Consider the following 22,043-nt stretch of genomic DNA (forward strand, 5'->3'; position numbering starts at 1 on the left):
TAAAAAGTGTCAACTTCTAAGAATAGATGAATGTCAAAATGAAAGATTATTCTAATTTCTTCAGTAGAAAGTTAACTTTGAAAACAGTGTGCTTTATGAATAATTTGACAGTAGCGCTGACTGCTTAGTGTTTGGACTCCCCTCCTCCTCCTGCTATGAGAGCGTGAGTGTTCGTCTCTGTCGTAGTCCCTTAGAGGTTTTCTTGCTTCTGGTTGTTGAGAGAGAAGTGGCACTTTCCTTTTATGTATGTGAAGCCTTGTACTGGTACTTTCTCTGAACCTTCTACAGTGAGTAGAATTCAAAAATAGTTTTTCTTTCCCTTCGCCTCATGCTGTAATTTTCTTAGCAATGCTTACAGTTGAGTAGTTCACAGATTTTGGGTTATAGTTCATATGCCTAAGGGAGAATGTAATGTATCCACTGTTAGACACAGATGAAGGAAGAAATGTGAAAGGAACTAATGTTTGCTTGTTGTGTGCCAAGCACTGAGCTGGACGCTTTATATCCATTTTCTTGTTTTCTCCTTAAAACAGTCCTGAAAGATAGATATTTTATCCCATTTTGCAGGGGAGAAACTAAGGCCTAGAGAGATTAAGAAACTTGCCTTAAGTTATACAGCCATATAGGATTTGAGCCAGGTGTGAGTGCCTAAATCCTAGAGCAAAGTGTTTATTAAGTTCTAATCAATTTAGCCTGAAATGGTCATCTTTTTTCAACAGAGGGATGAGTGGATGACTGTTGATTTTATGTCTGTTAAAACTGTGTCGTCATCATCACTCAAAGCTGAAAAGGGAACTATAAGGAAAATAGAACAAGAGAAAACCCAAGCACTTGAACAGGTAAGAGAATATTTAAAATGCTTTAACTTTCTAATTTGCCTTTAATAAACTAAGACATTTATATAAATGCAATTTTACTTGTAAAATTATGTTTTGTGGTTTTTAATACAATTAGTGAAAACAGCTATGAAATGGGATATGTTTTGTTAAAATAAGTTTCCCATAGGAAGCCAGTTTAAAGGTATACTAGATTAATAAATCTAGGGCATATATATAGTTGAATGAATATTGACTTTAGGTTAATATCATTGTATTAAAAATGAACCCTTTCATCTTTTGTTTCAGTGTACATACTGAATTAGAGACTATAAGAATGCTTTAATTTCAAGACACCTAAAAATTCTGGATAAAATATAACATAAGCATGTAAGGAAGTGCTGAAGCTGGTGGCTTTCCAGGTGGCATCACACAATCCTGATAATCTTGAATTTCAATTTTAATGGGTCCTTAGGGATAGGACATAAAGGCAAGAGCCTGCATGAGTTGGGAAAACCTGATTGATGAACCCCTATAAATCTGGGACCCTGCAGGAATATACCCTTAATGAAAGGATGAAGTTGAGGAAATGATGAATTTGAGGAAAAATCCAGTTGAAGGCAAGAAAATTTACCTGTCTTGTCAGGTGTGGGAGCACACTAATTATATATCTCCTCTTGATATTGGGGATATCATTTCTTTGGTATTCTAGGCTAGTGTTTTTCAAAATATTGGTCATGAAATTAATTTATTGCTATCAGCACTTAAAAATATAAAATACCAGCTATGTATTACATGTAATAAAGGTGTATTTTGTTTCCTTAAACTTTTGTTTTGGACACACACACACACTCACGCTGTCTTTCACTATGGGTCAAGGTCACAGAAAAGTTTGAAAGCCAGTGCTTGAGGCTGTGTCTGTGTCCTCTTCTGTTCTTATGCATGCATTGTGCTAAATGCTATAGAACTATAGCACTTATCAACAGACCCAGTCTGTACCTTATACCAATTCTTCAGCCTTCTTTCAAAAGCAGATCTCCTTACCCCAGTTCTTGGCTTTATATGGCGAGACTGGCTCCATTCTTCTGTCTTAACTGGAGCACTTTTAGTATTTATTATCTTATGCAAATTGAATGCAGAACTATTGTTTTCTGCTTGCACACAGGGCCCAGTAGACCTATGGCTTCAGTTCTGCTTACTGCTTTGCAAGTCTCTTCTGTTTTTCGTCCACAGAGATAGTTATCTTATTTTGAACTCAAGTATGTTTTATATTGTGTATATCTCTCCTATTTGTCCAGAACAGGGAGATTGTGATGAAGTGGAATCTTACTAAGCCATTTTGACTAGAAGACCTGAACATGTTTTAGAGATCGATTCACTTTGACATATTTTATTTGTTTCATTCTTTTTCATTACTGTATAGTCTTTCATCATCTTACTATGCCACACTGTAAATATCTATTCCTCTACTTATGCACACTTATATTGTTTACTGTTTTTCACTATTACAAACAGTGCTACAATGAAGGACCTTAGATATAACAATTGGTACTGCCCCAGCAATATGTTTCTTTTCCAGTACTAAGTACCTATAATTATCAAACTTTAAAATTTTTGCCAGATTAATTAATGGGTGAGAAATGGCATTTTATTGTTTTTCTCAGGTTACTACAAGAGATCTTTTCATGCATTTTGGTCATTCAGATTTCTTGTACTGTGACCTGCTTGTTTATGATTTTGCTTACTTTTCTGTTAGGTTCATTTGTCTTTTTCTTACTGATTTGTAGAAGTTCTTCTATATTTAGTCCTTGTCTCATATATTTTCAGATAGTATCTCACAACTTGTCTGGCCTCTTGTCAGTTCTCCTCCTCAGTATATAATCTAGCTTTTTTTTTTTTTATCCTGTTGAGTATCTGCTGTGTATCTGAGTGTTTAGATAAGACCATTGGAAGAAATTCGTTAATTATAGGTACTGAGAGATTTTGTAGTAAATTAACAAAGCAGGTGACAGAACCTTTTTTGCTACAAACTACTGTAAAGGATCAAACCTCCAAGTTAAACATTAACTTAAATTTTGTCCTTTGAAGAGTCTTTTTTGTCAGCTCGTAGATACATTTAAAAAGCTTTTTCTTTAAACATTTTATCCAACATTTTTCTTTTCAATATTATGGTTGGTTCATACTCTTGGAAACTGAAGGTGCTAATGGTTAACACTTTCCTTCTCTCTCCATCCTATTGCCATTATTCTTGTAGGAAGCATTTTTTCACCCCCTCAGGTCAAGTTAGATATCATTAGAAGGTAGTTCTATAGCACCCTTTACTTTCATAGCACTTATCTATGTTAATGTTGCTTAATTGTCTTTCTCCCTTCTTTTTTATTTATTTATTTATTTATTTTATTTTATTTTATTTTGTCGATATACATTGTGGCTGATTATTGCTCCCCATCACCAAAACCTCCCTCCCTTCTCCTTCCCCCCTCCCCCCCAGCAATGTCCTTTCTGTTTGCTTGTCGTATCAACTTCAAATAATTGTGGTTGTTATATCTTCTTCCCCCCCCCGTTTGTGTGTGTGTGTGTGTGTGTGTGTGTGTGTGTGTGTGTGAATTTATATATTAATTTTTAGCTCCCACCAATAAGTGAGAACATGTGGTATTTCTCTTTCTGTGCCTGACTTGTTTCACTTAATATAATTCTCTCAAGGTCCATCCGTGTTGTTGCAAATGGCAGTATTTCATTCGTTTTTATAGCTGAGTAGTATTCCATTGTGTAGATGTACCACATTTTCCATATCCACTCATCTGATGATGGGCATTTGGGCTGGTTCCAACTCTTGGCTATTGTAAAGAGTGCTGCGATAAACATTGGGGAACAGGTATACCTTCGACTTGATGATTTCCATTCCTCTGGGTATATTCCCAACAGTGGGATAGCTGGGTCATATGGTAGATCTATCTGCAATTGTTTGAGGAACCTCCATACGATTTTCCATAGAGGCTGCACCATTTTGCAGTCCCACCAACAATGTATGAGAGTTCCTTTTTCTCCGCAGCCTCGCCAGCATTTATCGTTCATAGTCTTTTGGATTTTAGCCATCCTAACTGGGGTTAGATGGTATCTCAATGTGGTTTTGATTTGCATTTCCCAGATGCTGAGTGATGTTGAGCATTTTTTCATATGTCTGTTGGCCATTTGAATATCTTCCTTAGAGAAATGCCTATTTAGCTCTTTTGCCCATTTTTTAATTGGGTTGCTTGTTTTCTTCTTGTACAGTTGTTTGAGTTCCTTATATATTCTGGAAAAAACTATCCAGACATTTATATGGAACAATAAAAGACCACGCATAGCCAAAGCAATGCTGAGCAAAAAAAATAAAGCTGGAGGCATAACACTACCTGACTTTAAGCTATACTACAAAGCTATAATAACCAAAACAGTATGGTACTGGCATAAAAACAGACACACTGACCAATGGAATAGAATAGAGAATCCAGAAATCAACCCATACACTTACTGTCAGCTGATCTTTGACAAAGGCACCGAGCCTATTCAGTGGCGAAGGGACTGCCTCTTCAGCAAATTGTGCTGGGATAACTGGATATCCATATGCAGGAGAATGAAACTAGATCCATACCTCTCGCCGTATACTAAAATCAACTCAAAATGGATTAAGGATTTAAATATACACCCTGAAACAATAAAACTTCTTAAAGAAAACATAGGAGAAACACTTCAGGAAATTGGACTGGGCACAGACTTCATGAATACAACCCCAAAAGCACGGGCAACCAAAGGAAAAATAAACAAATGGGATTATATCAAACTAAAAAGCTTCTGCACAGCAAAAGAAACAATTAAAAGAGTTAAAAGACAACCAACAGAGTGGGAGAAAATATTTGCAAAATATATGTCTTTCTCCCTTCTTTAGACCATAATTTCTTTGATGGCAAGGACCATGCCCACCTTATTCATTATAGCCCAGTGCCTGGCGTAGTGCATGGAATGCAGGAAGCAGTTGGATTGTGATTAGGTTACCATCATCTCTTGCCTAGATTACTGCCACCATTTTCTGACTGGATTGTGTCTCTAATCTTGCTCTTTTCCAGGGTTTTTTCCACACTGAGAATAGTTTGTAGTTTGTGTGATACAAGCTGATCACTTTCATGAGTCACCATTGCCCCCAGCATAAAACCTCAAGAACAGTTCAAAATGACTCATGTGACCTAGTCCTTGATTGTTCTACAATCTAATGGCTTGTCACTACTTACTCACACTTCTAAGTTTTAGCCAGTCTGAATTCCTTTAAGTTCCCTGAGAATGCTGTGATTTCTCTTTCTCTAGGGTTTCATGAGCTATTGTTATTTCTATCAGGAGCATCTTTATGTCCCTCTGGCCTTTAAAAAAAAAAAGAAAACTTAGCTAATTTCTACCCATCCTTAGGTCTAAGACTGTATATATTATTTCTTCTTGGAAGGCTTTCAGTGTGAGAGGGGTTTGAATTCTTTGTGTGGCTTTAGCGCTCTGTGTGTCTACCTTCAAAGCACTTATCAATTACTTATTTATTCTCTGTTTTTCTCACTATATCCCAAGCTACCAAGGGCTGAGTCAGAATTATTGACAGTTACATCTTCTACATGTAGTACAATTCTGAGACATGGTAGACATTGAATAAAAACATTGAATGAATGTGAATTTAGACATTATTTCCTGCAAGTTACAGAACAGCGTGTCTTAAGAGTGTTTTAAATGATTTGTACAGGGTTACAACTGTTAACTGCATCTCAGTTTAATTATTAGTATATTTTTTGATGGGTTTATATTTAAATTCTGACTTTTGAAAATGTTTTGTTCTAGTCCAAACTGCTGGAAAGAGAATTGAATCCATTCTGGAAGGATGGTGGGACAGGTCTTCCACCAGAAGACTGTAGTGTATCATCACTTACTAAAGGTATTCCTATGTTTTGGTTGTAAACACATAGGCATTTCTGATAACTTGATGTTCCTGAGGGAATGATCTGAGTTTACATAAGACAAAGCATTGATAAAATGTTTACAATCTTTTAAAGCCTTACTTAAGTTATTAGTACTTGAGAAGATTATTTTAATTATGATGTATTTGGGAGCAAAGATGATTAAATATGCATTTTTATGTTGATCATGTTTTCATAAATGAATTTCTGTTTTAAATGGATTAATGCAAAGTATGATTCTGTGAGGATATAATAATGCTTTTGGTATGTTACATTCCGTAATAAGATGTAAAAATTTTAAGTCTGAGAAATTTCATGAAAATAATGTATAAACATTAAAGATATAGTTTCATATCTTCAGAAATTCCTACTTTGCCAGCATTCTTAAAATTTGTATTGATCTTAGGAGAGTACTGTTATTTTCCAGCAGATGGAGACAAAATATTTGTGTCACATAAGCATACATAATTTTTTTTTTCCTTTTTTTTAAAGGATGACCAGTAGGGGGATCTTAACCCTTGACTTGGTGTTGTCAGCACCACGCTCTCCCAAGTGAGCCAACCAGCCATCCTTATATAGGGATCCGAACCTGTGGCCTTGGTTTTATCAGCACCACACTCTCCCAAATGAGCCATGGGCCAGCCCTAGCATACATAATTTTAAACATACTTAAAAAATCTTATATGCCTATTAAGTGCTGCATTGATAATTCAATGAAAAATTTATTTAATAGCAACTGTAGACATATAAAGTTCTTTTTGAAATACAGATAGTCCCCACTATATGATGGTTCAACTTATTTTTCACTTTACTGTGGTGCAAAAGTGATATGTACTTTAAGTACCCATGCAACCATTTTGTTTTTCGCTTTCAGTACAGTATTCAATAAATTACATGAGATATTGAACATTTTATTATAAAAGAGGCTTTGTGTTAGATGATTTTGCCCAACTGTAGGCTAATATGAGTGTTCTGAGCATGTTTAAGGAAGGCTAGGCTAAGCTTTGGTGTTTGGTAGGTTTGGTGTATTAAATGCATTTTTGATTTATGATATTTTCAGCTTACGATGGGTTTATCTGGATTACCCATCATGAGTCGAGGGGTATCTGTATTGTTTTAGAGGAACTTAAAAAAAAGTTTGGGGAGCAGTAAGTTAGCGCAGTGACCCATTAGTATATAGGGCTGATTTTATGAGCTAAGCTTTTACGAACCCTTTTGTCAGAGGGCAGTCAATAGATTCATCTTTGGGGAAAACCTAGAATTGACAAGCCCAATATTTGTAGTCAACAGGTTCTTAACTTCATTGAGTAGAGAAGAGCCCAAATTCCACCTTAGATAATATCTTTTAGCTGGCTGAAACAGCGGAATCAAAGATACTAGGAGGAAAATGACCTCAAATAAAGCTTTTAGAGGGCCTTTCTCCCCTTCACCTTCACATCATGATTTCACCACTTCCCTTTCCAATATTGTATTTATTTAGAATGAAGAAAAATGGCAGAAAGCTTCTGTCAAAGGCTTAGATCCCAGAGTTGAAATTAAATTTTAAAAAATGATCTGCAGGTTTTTCTGCATATGCAGATAGCGGTATCATTCTGTTTGAATTAATGATACAGCTGAAATTGTTAGGCACGTTAAAGTATTATAGCACTAGTATTAAGGAGGTAGAGGTGACTAGAATTTTGGCATTTCCACTTATTAGCTTTTGATTTTGGAAAAGTTTCCTGACCTTTCTGAGCCCAATTTATTCATCTGTATTAGGGAATAAGGATGGTACCTATGTTATGTAATTATTGTGAAGATTACACGAGAAAAATCTTTTACTGTTGTATCAGGAATATAGTATATACTCAATAATGATGATGATGTCAAGTACTTGTTCTGTGATTAAATGTTTTGAGAAGGTTTTATCCAGTTTTTTATTTTTTTTTATTTTTTATTTATTTATTTATTTTTTTGGGAAATCAAATTGATATACTTTAATCTCAAATTTTTTTGTGTGTAGCAATTACAAATACTTTGCCTAAATGACTAACATCTAGTATTAAGTTACAAGCAATTCAAAATTACATAACTATGTTTTCCTTTTCTGCACCATGATTTTCTCATCAAGAGAATAATGCATTATACTAGACAAATTTCTTTTTCTTTTTTTTTTTTTTTTTTTAAATTTTATTTTGTCGATATACATTGTGGCTGATTATTGCTCCCCATCACCAAAACCTCCCTCCCTTCTCCCTCCCCCCTCCCCCCCAACAATGTCCTTTCTGTTTGCTTGTCGTATCAACTTCAAATAATTGTGGTTGTTATCTCTTCTTCCCCCCCCCCGGTTTGTGTGTGTGTGTGTGTGTGTGTGTGTGTGTGTGTGTGTGTGTGTGTGAATTTATATATTAATTTTTAGCTCCCACCAATAAGTGAGAACATGTGGTATTTCTCTTTCTGTGCCTAACTTGTTTCACTTAATATAATTCTCTCAAGGTCCATCCATGTTGTTGCAAATGGCAGTATTTCATTCGTTTTTATAGCTGAGTAATATTCCATTGTGTAGATGTACCACATTTTCCGTATCCACTCATCCGATGATGGGCATTTGGGCTGGTTCCACCCCTTGGCTATTGTAAAGAGTGCTGCAATAAACATTGGGAAACAGGTATACCTTCGACTTGATGATTTCCATTCCTCTGGGTATATACCCAACAGTGGGATAGCTGGGTCATATGGTAGATCTATCTGCAATTGTTTGAGGAACCTCCATACCATTTTCCATAGAGGCTGCACCATTTTGCAGTCCCACCAACAATGTATGAGAGTTCCTTTTTCTCCGCAGCCTCGCCAGCATTTATCGTTCATAGTCTTTTGGATTTTAGCCATCCTAACTGGGGTTAGATGGTATCTCAGTGTGGTTTATCCAGTTTTTTAGTAATGATTGAGGTACCGTATTTTCAAGAAAATTTGTTAATCTTTTCTTTCTTAGAAAATTAGGTGGAAAGTTAAGTAAACCATTTTCAGAGCTCATACACAATTATTTTAAATCATATTTTAGTAATGGTAGTATTTGTACAATTTAGAGTTTACATGGCATATTTATACATTAGCTTATTTTCATAGCAACCATGTGAGGAGAGCAGAGTATATGTTATTGTTATCCTAATTTTATAGCTTAGGAAACTAAGGCTTAGAGTGGCCAGGTAATTTGCCTGTAGTCATGGGAATAATACTAGATCAGATCTTCTGATTCCTAGTCTAGGGTTAGTCACTCTAAATTCTTTACTAGAAGGCTATATTTTTTACCATGTAGTTAGTAGAAATTCTTGCTTACAGACTCTTTGGATGTGATTTTGTTCTTCCTATTGATTTTTTTTCCCCTCTTTATTCTTTGACTTCTCTATTAGAAACTTTGTGTTGGAAAAACTTTCAAAGGTGGTTTAAATCAGCTACCTTATTTTATAGGTAAAGAAGCAGAGGTCCAAAGAAGTTAATGACTTGGTTCAGATCTTACAACTATTTAGTAGTAGCAGCAAGAATAAACTCTAGGTCTCTAGATATTTAGTTTATTGTTGTTTCTATATTAGCCTGTCTTCTGAGAGAAATGGGGAATAGAACCTAGATTCATTTGGTTTTATTTTGTCTATAACAATATAGCTTTGAATTATGATGGAAGCATATACTTAAGTCTCTTAATTTTTGACTTATTATAAAAAACAGATTTGAGATACAGGTATACCTCAAAAGCGGTATGCCAGTGAATTTACTATAATTATTTGATATATCTTTGTCTCAGCATAGAGGACTAGGACTGTATTTTCTTTATGTTCTTACTTCCTACTATGTTTTACAAGTTATCACATTTATAGTAAATATTCATTGAATATTTGTTGATTGAATTTCAGGATGGTGCTGCAAGTTGGTATTTTTTTGTTTGCTTTTTGAGTATTACGTTCAGTGATTTCTCTTATTAAAAATACTTCATCATTGCCCTCTGTAATTATAAGATTAATAGGGCTGTTGAAATAGAACATATTATCAACTGAAAATGACATTATTATATAAATATTTCTAAAATTGTGGATTTAACTTGCAATTGAATTGGCTGAAAATTTTTATTCCTGTTAAATTTCCTTCATAAATGTCAACGTAGAGGAATAAAAGCAGTCTTACTTTTCCTCTGCTATTTTTTTCTTTGAACTATATTAATATCTTGGTGATTATTCAGGAAATTTTTACTGTGATCATCAGCATTTATTAGTTTTGTCTATGGAATAAACAATTTAATTATATAGCTGGGACATTAATATAGGTGTTAACTTCTATGGGTTTCTTTTACTTATCACTGTGTAAATGGCAGATTTAGCCCAAGTTCCTTGATTAGCTCCACTGTTAATTTTGAACCCATAGACTATATAAATAAGAATGAAAGAGCAAGAGTAAAGTAAGGTTTTGAATGAAAAGTGAAATCATTGAGTTAACTAGAGATCTAGGTTTTGAAATGCATACTATTTTAAACCTGTAAAGAAAGGACACATTAACTTAGAAGAGATTGCTTAGTAGAGATAAACTTTTGAGATTTGAATGAGGGAATAGAATTAGTTTGAACATAATTAATTTAAGGATTGAAAAATCTGTTCTTTCTTTAAGTAAACTTAAAGAAGTAAACTTAAATAAGTGTACAGCAGACTGATCATTTTCACAAAGTGAAAACATCTGTGTAATCAGTGCACAGTTTGAGACACAGTATTATGAGGTTACTTCCAAATGTTCATGAATAAATAAAATTGAAAGATAATACGAATCTTTCCATGAACTTTTTGATGTACTCTTGTATTTGCAACCCAGAAGCCCCATTTGTGGACCTTTTAGTCACTACCCTTTCACCAGAAGGTTTTCACTGTCCTGGTTTCCAGCACCAAAAATCAGTTATGTTCTCCTTTGCCCACATTTTGAGATTCATCCATATTGTTGTGTATAGTTGTAGTTCCTTCATTCTCCTTGCTATATAATAGTCTATTTTAGGAATATATCACACTCTATGTATCATTTCTATTGACGGTAGACATTTCCTGGGTTGTTTACAGGTTGAGATTATTGCTGTGAACATTCTTGTACATGCCTTTTGGACTCTGCATGGGTCCATTTTTGTTGGTTATATAGTTGGGGTAATCTTAAAGTGTCCTGTTTTTGGGCAAGGAAAATCAGGAACAGAATTTTAATTTAGGTAGTTGATTAGATTTTCTTTTTATACATATCAAAAGTGTGATGTGTACAGAAGGAAATATAAGCAGCTAAATAAATTTTGTTGAAGGTATTCAACTATTCATGATTGGTAATCATGACTAAAGTAGGATAATATGTTTTAACATACATTTCAGCATTATCTTCCGTAAACTTCTTATTTGTTCTTTGTGCTGCATCTGAGGTATCTTTTTCCCATCTATGTATGTGCCTTTATTCCTTATTTATTTCTGGGAATGTCCTCTCTACTCTTATCTTTTTTAGTAGAAATCTGACGCATTTTCCTGAGCCTGGTTTATGGATTTTTCCCTGACCTCCCAGTTACAAATAATTCTTCACTTTTCTCATATTCTATAACCCTTTACATTTTTTTAAATAAATAGTTATCACATATTATCTTCATTGTAATTATTTATATTCTTTTATCCTTATTCTTTTAGATTGGAATTTTCTTGAGAGTAGTTTTATTTATCTTTTCCTTCTTCATAGTGATAAAACTCTGTATGTTGCATAACAAGGGTACACTTCAAACAGTTAATGGGAAGATTCATATTACCTTTCAATTTTATTTTTCCGTGAACTTTTTGAAGTGCTCTTGTATATAGGCAACCAGATATACGTTGACTTTTAAATGTGCTTATGATTTTTATATATTCAAAGAAAAATATTTAATTAGGTACTTCAGAAGTCATCATAAAAGCAATAAATATTAATTCTGTGGGAATCACATTAAAAGTACAACTAATTTTTAAAATTGGAATTTAGTTTCAGTAGTAGAAGACGGTGGATTAAGTTGGCTAAGGAAATCTTATCAACGAATGAAGGAACAAGCTGAGAAACAAAATAGAAATTTTGAGGACTTTGTAGCTGAAAGATATGGGGTGAGTATGTGTATTAAGGAGATATGAATATTTTCAGAATTATGTGAAAAATTAAGTGCCTTAAACTTTGTTTTGTGCTGTGAAACACTTTTGAATTGAATTAATAATTAAATTTCATTTCTGTATACTGCTGAAGTCATTTTCTGCTTTTCATTATTTGAACTTAGGTAGCATATTTTTATTGACATAACAAATGTAAAACTTAAGTGTGTGTTTAATGTAAAAATAACATTTTCTCATTGTGATAAAATTTAAATAATGCAGGAAAGTCTTCAGAGTATACTTCTGGAGATAACCACTGTAGAAATTTTGGTATATGCTAGAGTTTGGTATATTCTAGAGTTTTGATATTTTCCAGAGTTTTTAGAAGAGCGTATATACTCTTAAAACAATGGAATGCAGCAGTATATGATATATTAGAACTGGATCCTCTTTTCACCATGTGTGGATAATCTTTGTTTCTGTAATTACCATTGATGTCCTCCCCCGCCACCTTCTTCTATTTCCAAAGGAAAGCAGATTTAGAGATTTAGAAAGTAGAAAGATTTCAAAACTGTATGCTAGTGCCACTGCCCCCTCTTCCAAATAAAAGAGGGAAAATGTTACACTTTGTCTTAAATCTGTTAACATTTTGTAATATATTTTTGCATATTTTTCCCCTATGTTTTAGAGTATGCTTATAGAATATACCCTTATCTTTTTTTTTTAATTACTAATGTAGACATAGTTGGATTCCCGTAAATATATACATTTTAATGACCTTTTAATATTTTCTTATATATTAATCTGGTTTTCCATTATTTGTCAGTGGATGGACATGTATATGCTTTTTCCTCCCTTGGTTAAATACTTGCACTGTGCTGACTGTCTTTGTCCAGTGTATTTTGCATATTTATCTGGGTATTCAGGTGAATTAGTAAAAATAAAGTTGCTTGTTTAAAGGATGTAGACAATTGAAGTGAGATGTATATTGCCAAATTTATCTACAGAAAGATTGAGCAAATTATTAAAATGCCTCTTTTATCATTTTATCACGTAATTTTCAACAGTTGGACCATCATTCTTTATAGTCTTTGCTATTGTGATTGGTAAACACCTTTTTTTGCTTTTATTTTTATACATTTGTTTACTAGTGAATTGGAATTTGTTTTTTACATTTATTTTGGCCATTTGTATTTTTTAGTGAATTGATTATTAATATCATTTTCCTGTCTTTCTTTTGGGATAATGATTTATATAAGACTTTTTAATTATTCTGTTCAAATTTCTTCCCCTTAGTTTCATGTTTGTTTTTTACTTTATTGATAATTTGCTATGGTTAAATTTTAAATATTTTTACCTAGCAAAATTCTTCATATTTTTCTTTCATGACTTAATGCTCTTGGTATGATTAATTGACAGGCTTTCCCTACTCGAAAGCCATGAAAATGTGCACATATATTTTACCTTGTGTATTTGTCCAGTTTTATTTTTTATGTTTATCCTTCATCTTTCTGGAACATATTTGTGTATGTTGCAAAGTAGGCGTCTAACTTTCCTAAAGTCTTTAGATAATTTTTTATGACATATTGAATGAATTATTCTTTTCCCATTAATTTGAAATGACGTGTTTGTTATATGTTAAGTTTTCTTATATATGTGGGTCTGTTCCTTTACTCTCATGGGTGTTTCCTTGATTTTTCTGTCTTTTCCTGCAATTAGTTTTATACTGTTATAATTATTGTACTTTTCAGTAAATGATTAACAGATAGCGAATAATTAGTGAACACCTACTGCGTGGCAAAGTAAGTCTTGTTAGTAATTTTAAAAAGTAGTTTTCATTCTTATGTGTTTGTTTATTCAATTTTTCTTATTCAATTTAGAATCATTTTGTCAAGTTTCAGCTCAACAGAAATAAACATTTTTCTAAAATCCATTATAAATTTACTTTTTGAAATTTTGATTTAAATTTAAATGTACAGATATATCAAGAACAGTTAATACCTTTATAATGTTGAGCCATCTCATTCTAAAACCCTGGGTATTTCTCTATTCAAGTTTTCATTTATGTTCTTCAATAATTTTCTCTGTGAAATTATGCATGCGTCATTGTGGCTATTTTGAATTTGTTTTTCAATTTTTTTCCCTTATGTTTCCTGACTTGCTGTTGGTAGTGGTCTGCCAAATTTCTAACAAACTCTTATTATTTCTAATTTTTTTTTTTATCTTGGGTTATCTGGGAAGGTAGCATGCAAATGATGATTATTTTGCTTTTTCCCTTCACTGTTAAAATATTTAAATTTCCTTTACTTTTTGAAATCGAAGTTTAGAACTTTGATAAAAGCACTGGAAGCTAGTGTTCTTGTCTTTCTGTGTTTAAATGATGACTTCTGGGATTTAAGATGAGGATTATCATGGTTAGATAAAGTATCCTTGTATTCAGTTTAGTAAGAAGTGTTTTTTTTTTTTTTTGCTTTTTAAAAAAAATTTTCATTGTTTAAAAAATTTTTCTGTATAAATTGTATAAAAAATATTTAGGGTAAGAAGCATTATCTTTTGATATACATATGCATAGTGATATGATTATTACAGTCAAGCAAATTAACATATTCATCATCTCACACGGTTACCTTTTTTATTTTTGTAGTAAAAGTTTTAAAAAAAAAGTTAATTTTATAATCAAATTAGCAAATTTCCAATGTATGATACAATACTAACTACAGTCCTCATGCTGTACCTCGCATCTCTAGGATTATTTATCTTATGTAACTGACATGTTGTTGTACCCTTTGATCTTCATCTCCCATTTTTCCCCTGCCTCCAACTCTGTAATAACCTTCCTACTCTCTGTTTCTGTGTATGATGTATCTCTCCTTTACAACTGTATTAAACTTCACACATTGCCCTAATTCATTTATGGTTTGAGTAATTTTTTCCCCCAGAATTATTAAGTGATTTGTCTTATGATTCCTTGCTTTTTTTTTTTTTTTTTTTTTTGGTTGCTGGCTGGTATGGGGATCCCTTGACCTTGGTGTTATAACACTGCACTCTAACCAAGTGAACTAACCAGCCAACCATTCCTTACATTTTTGAAAATGATTTTCTTTTGCCTATACCAGGGAAGGATAGTTTGTGAGTTTAATTTTTTATATAGAAATATAGCCTAATAATTTTTTTTCAAAGTTTGATCTTTATTGCATTGTCCATTAAGAATTAGAGTTGAAAGTTGACAGCAGTCTTTCTTTCCTTTGTAGGTAATGTATTATCTACCTGTTTCCATCTATATACACACTTACACTGATTCACTCCTTCCTGTGATCCAGTGTTTGTGAAGAATTTTTTTTTCTTCAGTTTTGAGATTAAAGAATTAGGATTTTTTTCTGGGTGTATGTGTAAGTCTTTCTCCACTTCCTTTCCCCCGAGGTTATTGGATGAGTGCTTCTAATCTGGAAAATCATCCGGGAGAAATTTTCTTCTTTTTTAAAAAATTAATGTTTTTCTTCCTTCACCTTTGCTCCATCTTTCTGGAAGTAGTAGTACATGCATATTAGATTTTCTAGAAACAATTGTCTAAGACTTTTTCTTATTTACTGTTTCTTCCTAAAGTATAGAGAATTCCCAGGCTAATTTGGTTTTCAGCACTTTCTTCTCTTCTACTCAGTATATCAGGACATTTAAAAAAAATTTTTTTTTGACACATAGTTTTTCATTTTCTTGTTTTTGAAGTGTTCTTTTTTTATGAGAGCCCATTTTTTTATACAAATACAGTATAAAAAAGTAATATTGTTTTAGCAATACTCTTGAATCTAACTACCAGTAGGAATTTATTATGTTTTTGAAAGTTTATGTCTCTACCATTTTCTGTACTATAATTTGTGTTAGAGCAGAGCCTTTGGTCAACATGATTATCCTCTTGGGATCTGTTTTTGTTATTTGGTAATCTTTTACTGTTCACTCATGTTTTTAAAAAGTATTCATTTCAGTGTGGGATGATTGTAAGGGTCTTCCCCTTTTCCCCCATTGATGGGTTTTTCTTTTATTGTGCCACTTGTCATAGTACAGTGGCATGTGGGGAGCAAGTCACTGAGCCTTTTTAAATTTTAAATGTCTTAATTTTTGTCCTTTGTAGTCAATGGAAGTATTTCAGTCGAAATTAGAAGAAGCTGAAAAAACTGCTTCCATAAAAGAGGATCATAGACGAGAACGGTGGAGGAAACCAACATATTCGGATAAAGCACAAAGTAGTCAAGAAAATAGAAAATCAGACTTAGTAAAATATCAAGAAAGTTCAAGGGATAGATATGCTACAACAGATATTGCAAACAATAGCAATAAAGATAAGTTTACTGGTGATGAAAAAGATAAAAGATCTGGGTCTTTAGAAAGACGTGGAAGAGAATCCAACCCAAGGCAAAATCAAGAGCTTTCTTCTCCAGGTAATTTGAGACATAAATTCTTAAGACCCTCTGATGATAAAGAACTGTCATTTCACAGCAAGGGCAGAAATTTTCAACCATCTAGTTTACCTTCAGCATTGGTAGCTCAGGGTTCTTTGTGTTGTGGTTTTCGAAAACCCACTGAGAACTGTGAAGAGAGTTTAACATCATGGAGTCAATCTAATTGGGCGAGAAGGAGACAAGAAACATTCAAATCAAAAGCCACTGGAAGCAAGTAGCAGTGTTGAACGCCAACATATTCCGGAGGACATGAGAGAAAAATCAGAAGATGAAAGCCTGAGAAATGACACAAAGTCTACATTTGCTGGGTATTTTATCATTTGTTTTTTTACTGTGATAAATGAATATTAGGGTTCAAAAGATTCAAAGAACTGAATAATATTTTTAGAATATTATTTGTTAATTAGATCCGAGTACGGTCTGTTTCTTAAAATTGATGGAAGAGATAAGATAGGCAGATTTAGCAATACAGTAATATTGTTTTGTGGATTGTATTTTTTTTCACTTCTATTTTAAAAGAGCTGGAAGAATTCAGTAGCACTATTTCCTCAAAATTTGTTGCTTTTTTGCAATTTAAAAACTGGAATGAGTGAATCTTTTAAATGGATGAGCTTTAGGAGAAATTTGAGTAGATTTTGTTATCAGTGCCATATTACATTTTAAGGAAATTACCCCATTGTTAAGTATAATCATAATTATAAATACTGCACGTCTATAGGAGATATAGGAGACTGAAGGAAAATATGCTTCTGTAACCCAATATGAAGTGGCAAATATAGGTGAAAGATCCTGCAGAGGGAACCATGAATGATGGTTGGTTTTGCAGAAAAAGCAATAATCCATGTTGGGCAAATGGCAGATTCTGAAGATAATGTTAGGGTTTCAAATGTAAAATAAGGGTAGGATAATGATTGTACCCATAATGATTAGGAAAATAGATGGCACTTACTGTTTTTTTTTTATTGTTGCACTTATATAGGTCTGTGTCAGAAGATGAGGAAACTCAGGATGAGTGGGATCAAACCTAGGAAAGTTTGATTCAGCTTTAGGGTTGGCCTTGTTGGAGGTAGCCAGACATAAAAAATAAGTGTCCAAGGATAATGACAAACATATACTTGAATGATCATTAAATTGTGTTAAAAATGAGTGGGACACTAAAGGAAGGCATTTTAGGAAATAATAAAAATCAGTGGTAGTAGTAGATCTAAGCATTGTGGTTTGGGGTCATGATTCTGATAAATCGCTTTTGTTAACGACTCCATCTGAAGCACTGGATTATAAAGCACAGTGTGTAACTTTCTATGGGAGGGAGCTGGCAAAATCTACACTGAGTGATTGAACCCCAGTCAGATGAGCTCTGGTTCAGGTCAGGGCTTTGCTCCTAGGAAACTGAAGGAGAAATCCAGTTGTATTGGCTGAATAAGCAAGGAAGGGATTAGAGAATGTCTAAGACTGTGTGCATATACAATTGTCCAGGCTTCACTCCAGCTATCCTGGATGGCACACTATTTCTAGTTCCCAGTTGCTAGTGGGATGAAGCTCTTATTTCCTGATATCATTAGGGTTGATTTAGCATTTGGACGATCACTAGGTCTTGACTTTTGTGACTGTAGCTAAGCAGAGTATGCAAATCAATCTTAACGCTGTTAGTATTTCATCTGGTTGTCTGATTGCTTCATATTTGTGTGTCATTCAAATTGTAAGCTTCTGATAGGTATACTGTAATATAAGCACTCACTAAAAGCTGTGTTTGTGTATATGTGTGTGTGTGTGTTTTGGTTTGAAGACAGTATTCTTTGTTATATGTGTTAATTTTGATGTTACAGAGGGTTTGAGGCTTTTCATGAATTCTGTGATTGTCTGGAGAAGGAAAGAAAATCTGGGAATCATCCACTATATTTGAATGAAAAAAAAGATTGCTGAGCATGTAGAGTGGTGTAAAGTAAGAGACCAAGATAGAAATTTCAAGACTGCTTAGAAAGATTCAGTGAAAGATTGTTAGAAGCTGTTAATTTTATTATCCTGGGAATATGTTGGATTTTTAAAATAAAATACCCAAATTCTGGGGAGATTTAGAATCAATGAATTTTAGAACTAGAAAAAAAAATCACAGAATTGATTTTAGAAATAGAAGAAATCAATCTGATCCTTGCATTTTGTATATGTAGAAACTGAGGGAGCTGAAGTTGTGACTCACACAATGTATTATGTAACTAGGGTTTCCAGATTTTTTAATAAAAAGTAATAAGTCTCTTGCAATATTTGGACATACTTATGCTAAAAAGTATTTGCCATTTACCTAAAATTTAAATTTAGCATAGTATCTGGTTCATAGTAAGTGCTCCATAAATCTTAGCTGTTGTTGCTATTAATATTATTAGTTATTTGCAAGGCTTCGATTAGTCTTCATGTCTTCTGATGCTGATTTAGTGTGGTTTCAAATAAGATTAAAAGTAGAACCATGAATTTTCTTTGGGAAAAAGACCCTTTTCTTTTATGCGCTGATTATGGAAAAGTTATTGATATCATTTGTAAGAGTAATTTTGGTAGAATATGAGAAGAGTTGACCAATTAGTGGCATAGGAGAGAGGAAAAAAGATATATAAGCTGCAAAAAGTGAAACATTTTCAGTGATGACTGGAAAATACTTTTAGTCTCTTATAAATTGGGTGTTGGAATGTACCATAGGTCAATCTACCAGACTGTGGAAAAGTTATAACAACTAATATCTTTGTCTCGTATGAATAGTGATAGAGAAATTAGTTGAATTGGTTTTATTCCTTTATATGTATCATTCATTTATGTTTACCTTTCTTACTACTTTAATAGTTTTAAAACATTAAACCATTTATAATCAAGTAGATAGTAAATGCATGTGTATAAAATTTAAATGGTGAAGGCAGAAGAGCATAAATTGAAAAAGTCTCTCTTTCTTGTCACCCTCAACCCTAATCCCACTTGCCAGGTTAATAGTGTTAACAGTGTCTTTCCAGATTTTTTAGTGCATTTGAATGTGTGTAATTTATATACTTAGCATATAAAATTATATACATACATAACATATATAAACTTAAATATCTTCATAATGCATGTTTTATTCTGAATCTTGTTTTTTCCAATCATTATATCTTAAAGGTCTTTTCACATTAGCCCATATGTATCTACCTATTTTATTTTAAAAGCTCTTTAATATTCTGATGTTAAACTTAGGTATAACCTAATATTTCTCACCAGTCTCCTATTAATGGACTTTTAGGTTGTTTCCACTTTGTTGCTATTACAAACAAGGCTGCAATGAAGTTTTTATGTGTGTCTTTGCACACTATTGAAATATAGCTGTAAAATAAATTCCAAGGAGTGTAATTATCAGGTCAAAGAATACGTGCATTTTACTTTTAATATGTTTTGTTGTATTTACCAATTTCCATTCTTACAGTCATATATGAGAATGACATTTCTCCTACTTCCTTGCTGATAGTATATTGAACTTTAAAAAAAATCTTGGTCATATACGTAGTTGAGAAAAAGACTTGTTCCTTGTTTTTTTTTCTTTAAGTGTGAATGAAATTGGCTGTATTTTTATGTGTTTATTTTTATTTCTGTTTTTGTTTACTAGACATGTTTTGCATGCATTTTGAGTTCTTTATTTGCGAGAGCTCTTTATAGTTGTCATGTAATGCAAATAGTTTCTTCATCATTTGTAATTTGCCTTCCTTCTTTTTCTTTTTTTATCCATTCTTTTATTCTTTCTTTAATGTGATCAAATTTGTCATCCTTTCCTTTGTTCTTTTTAGGCCCTGTGATTATTTTAATAGTAGGAAAACATCCTCCAGTAGTAGCCCATATGGTTAAGAACTTTAAGCTTATTTTTCATAGAAATGAAATGTGGTTGGTTATGTTTTTCTTTTGTTGGAAAATAAATTAGTTAAGTACTTTCAGGAATTTGAAACCTATGGTAGTATGTAATATGAAGAAAAATTAATGTGATGTCTTTAATTTAGATTTTGTAAATTTAATATCAGAAACCAACCCATTTTACAAAATATTTTAGCCTTGGAATGTCATTCTTGGCAGAGTTTGTTATTATAGCCCAAAAGGGAAACAGAAGGATTAGCCTTGGGTGGAAATGTTAAAAGAAGAGGACCATATGGCTATAGATTGTGGGTGACAGGGGAGAAAATTTAGGACTTCTTTCTTGATGACTTAGGTCAGTGTTTTTCAATATATGATCTCCAGAATATTGGTGATCCTCTTGGTCTATACGTGGACCACTATGAGTTTGGTTACTTCAAGGAAAAAAAAAAAGTGATGTAATAATTTAGTTCACATATAGCTCACAAAATTGAAATATCCTGCCGTTGTTATGACTCTTACTGTTTTTAGCTTATTTTTACCCCCAAATTTTGATGAACCTTTGGAACAAAATTAACCTAAAATTATTGGTCCATGTGCATATCATATTTCCGTTAAGTGATCCTTGGATACTGAAAATTTGGGAAACGACGTGTTTCTTACACTCATTCAGATTTGAAAAAATATGTCTGGACTGGTGTGTCAAGGAATGAGGTAACAAGAGGAAGTTATTTTCACATCACAGTTGTCCCTTGGGATTTAAGTTAGATGACTTTGTTAAATTCATTCTGTTACTCATTTTTTATTGTATTTACTGAATGCTTCTATTTCCTAGTCCTGGTGGAATAAAAATAATTATGACATAGTATCTGCCTTCAAAGAACTCACAGTATGAGAGAGGCAGTCATATAGATGTGAACGAATATGGTACATAAATGCCCTGATGCTGTATTACGGGTATAAGTATAGATACTTATAGTTATGGTATTTACACACATGAAGGGATAATGAGCTCTTCTGGGATAAGATTAGGGGGAACAGGGCCCAGGTAAGTTGTATAGGGAAAGTTGTGAGAACAAGTGATAAGAAAAGAATAATTAAAGGGAGATCTGTGGACACTGCCAGCACAAAAAGAATAATTGCAGTATACTCAAGGTTTCTGAAATATCATTGAGCCGGAGCCCTTTTAATTACTTCTTCCTCAAAAGTTTTTAGCCAGTGTTGTGTGTGCATGTGTGTGTGTGTGTGTGTGTGTGCATGTGTGTGTGTGTTTTAAAGAGAGTAAATTTTAATGGGAAATTAGGATGTAATTATGCATTATACCTACATTTCATATGCTCTTAAGAACTTTCCTGTTTCAACAGTAGTCCAGAGGATGAGTCCATCCACATCCTGAGTGTTGATGAGAAGAACAAGTTGGGAGCCAAGATTATCAAGGCAGAGATGATGGGGAATATGGTGAGACTCTTATATTTTGTTCTTTTAGAGAATAGTGATTAAATATTTAACTTCTTATGAGTAATTTTAGAAGTTCCTCAGCAGTATGGATGTAGCACACAGTGAAAATAACTGCTGCTTCTTGATTCTTTTAAGAAATTCTTGAGCATTTCTAGAAACAGTACTATGTGCCAATTTCTAAATAAATTACTTTCTCCATCAGATTTCTGAAATTTAAGATCCTTAGGGAACTATGTGCTTTTTAATTTCTTTTTTACTTTGTTATTTGCTTTTTATTCTTACATTTCTAACTTATTGAGCATATTTGAAGGAGATAAAGATGTCACTGGCTTCTTTCCTAATTTTAGTTATATACTATTAGGAACATTTATTACTTTCTTAAATTACTTAAGAACATAAAAAATG

General features: G+C 32.9%; 1 pseudogene; it reads left to right on the forward strand.

Annotated features, from left to right (window-relative positions):
• Positions 1–22,043, forward strand: part of LOC134375402 (CWF19-like protein 2) — a 97,827-nt pseudogene that overhangs the window by 11,228 nt on the left and 64,556 nt on the right.

Source organism: Cynocephalus volans, chromosome 4, assembly GCF_027409185.1.
Source record: "Cynocephalus volans isolate mCynVol1 chromosome 4, mCynVol1.pri, whole genome shotgun sequence".
Classification (NCBI taxonomy): Eukaryota; Metazoa; Chordata; class Mammalia; order Dermoptera; family Cynocephalidae; genus Cynocephalus; species Cynocephalus volans.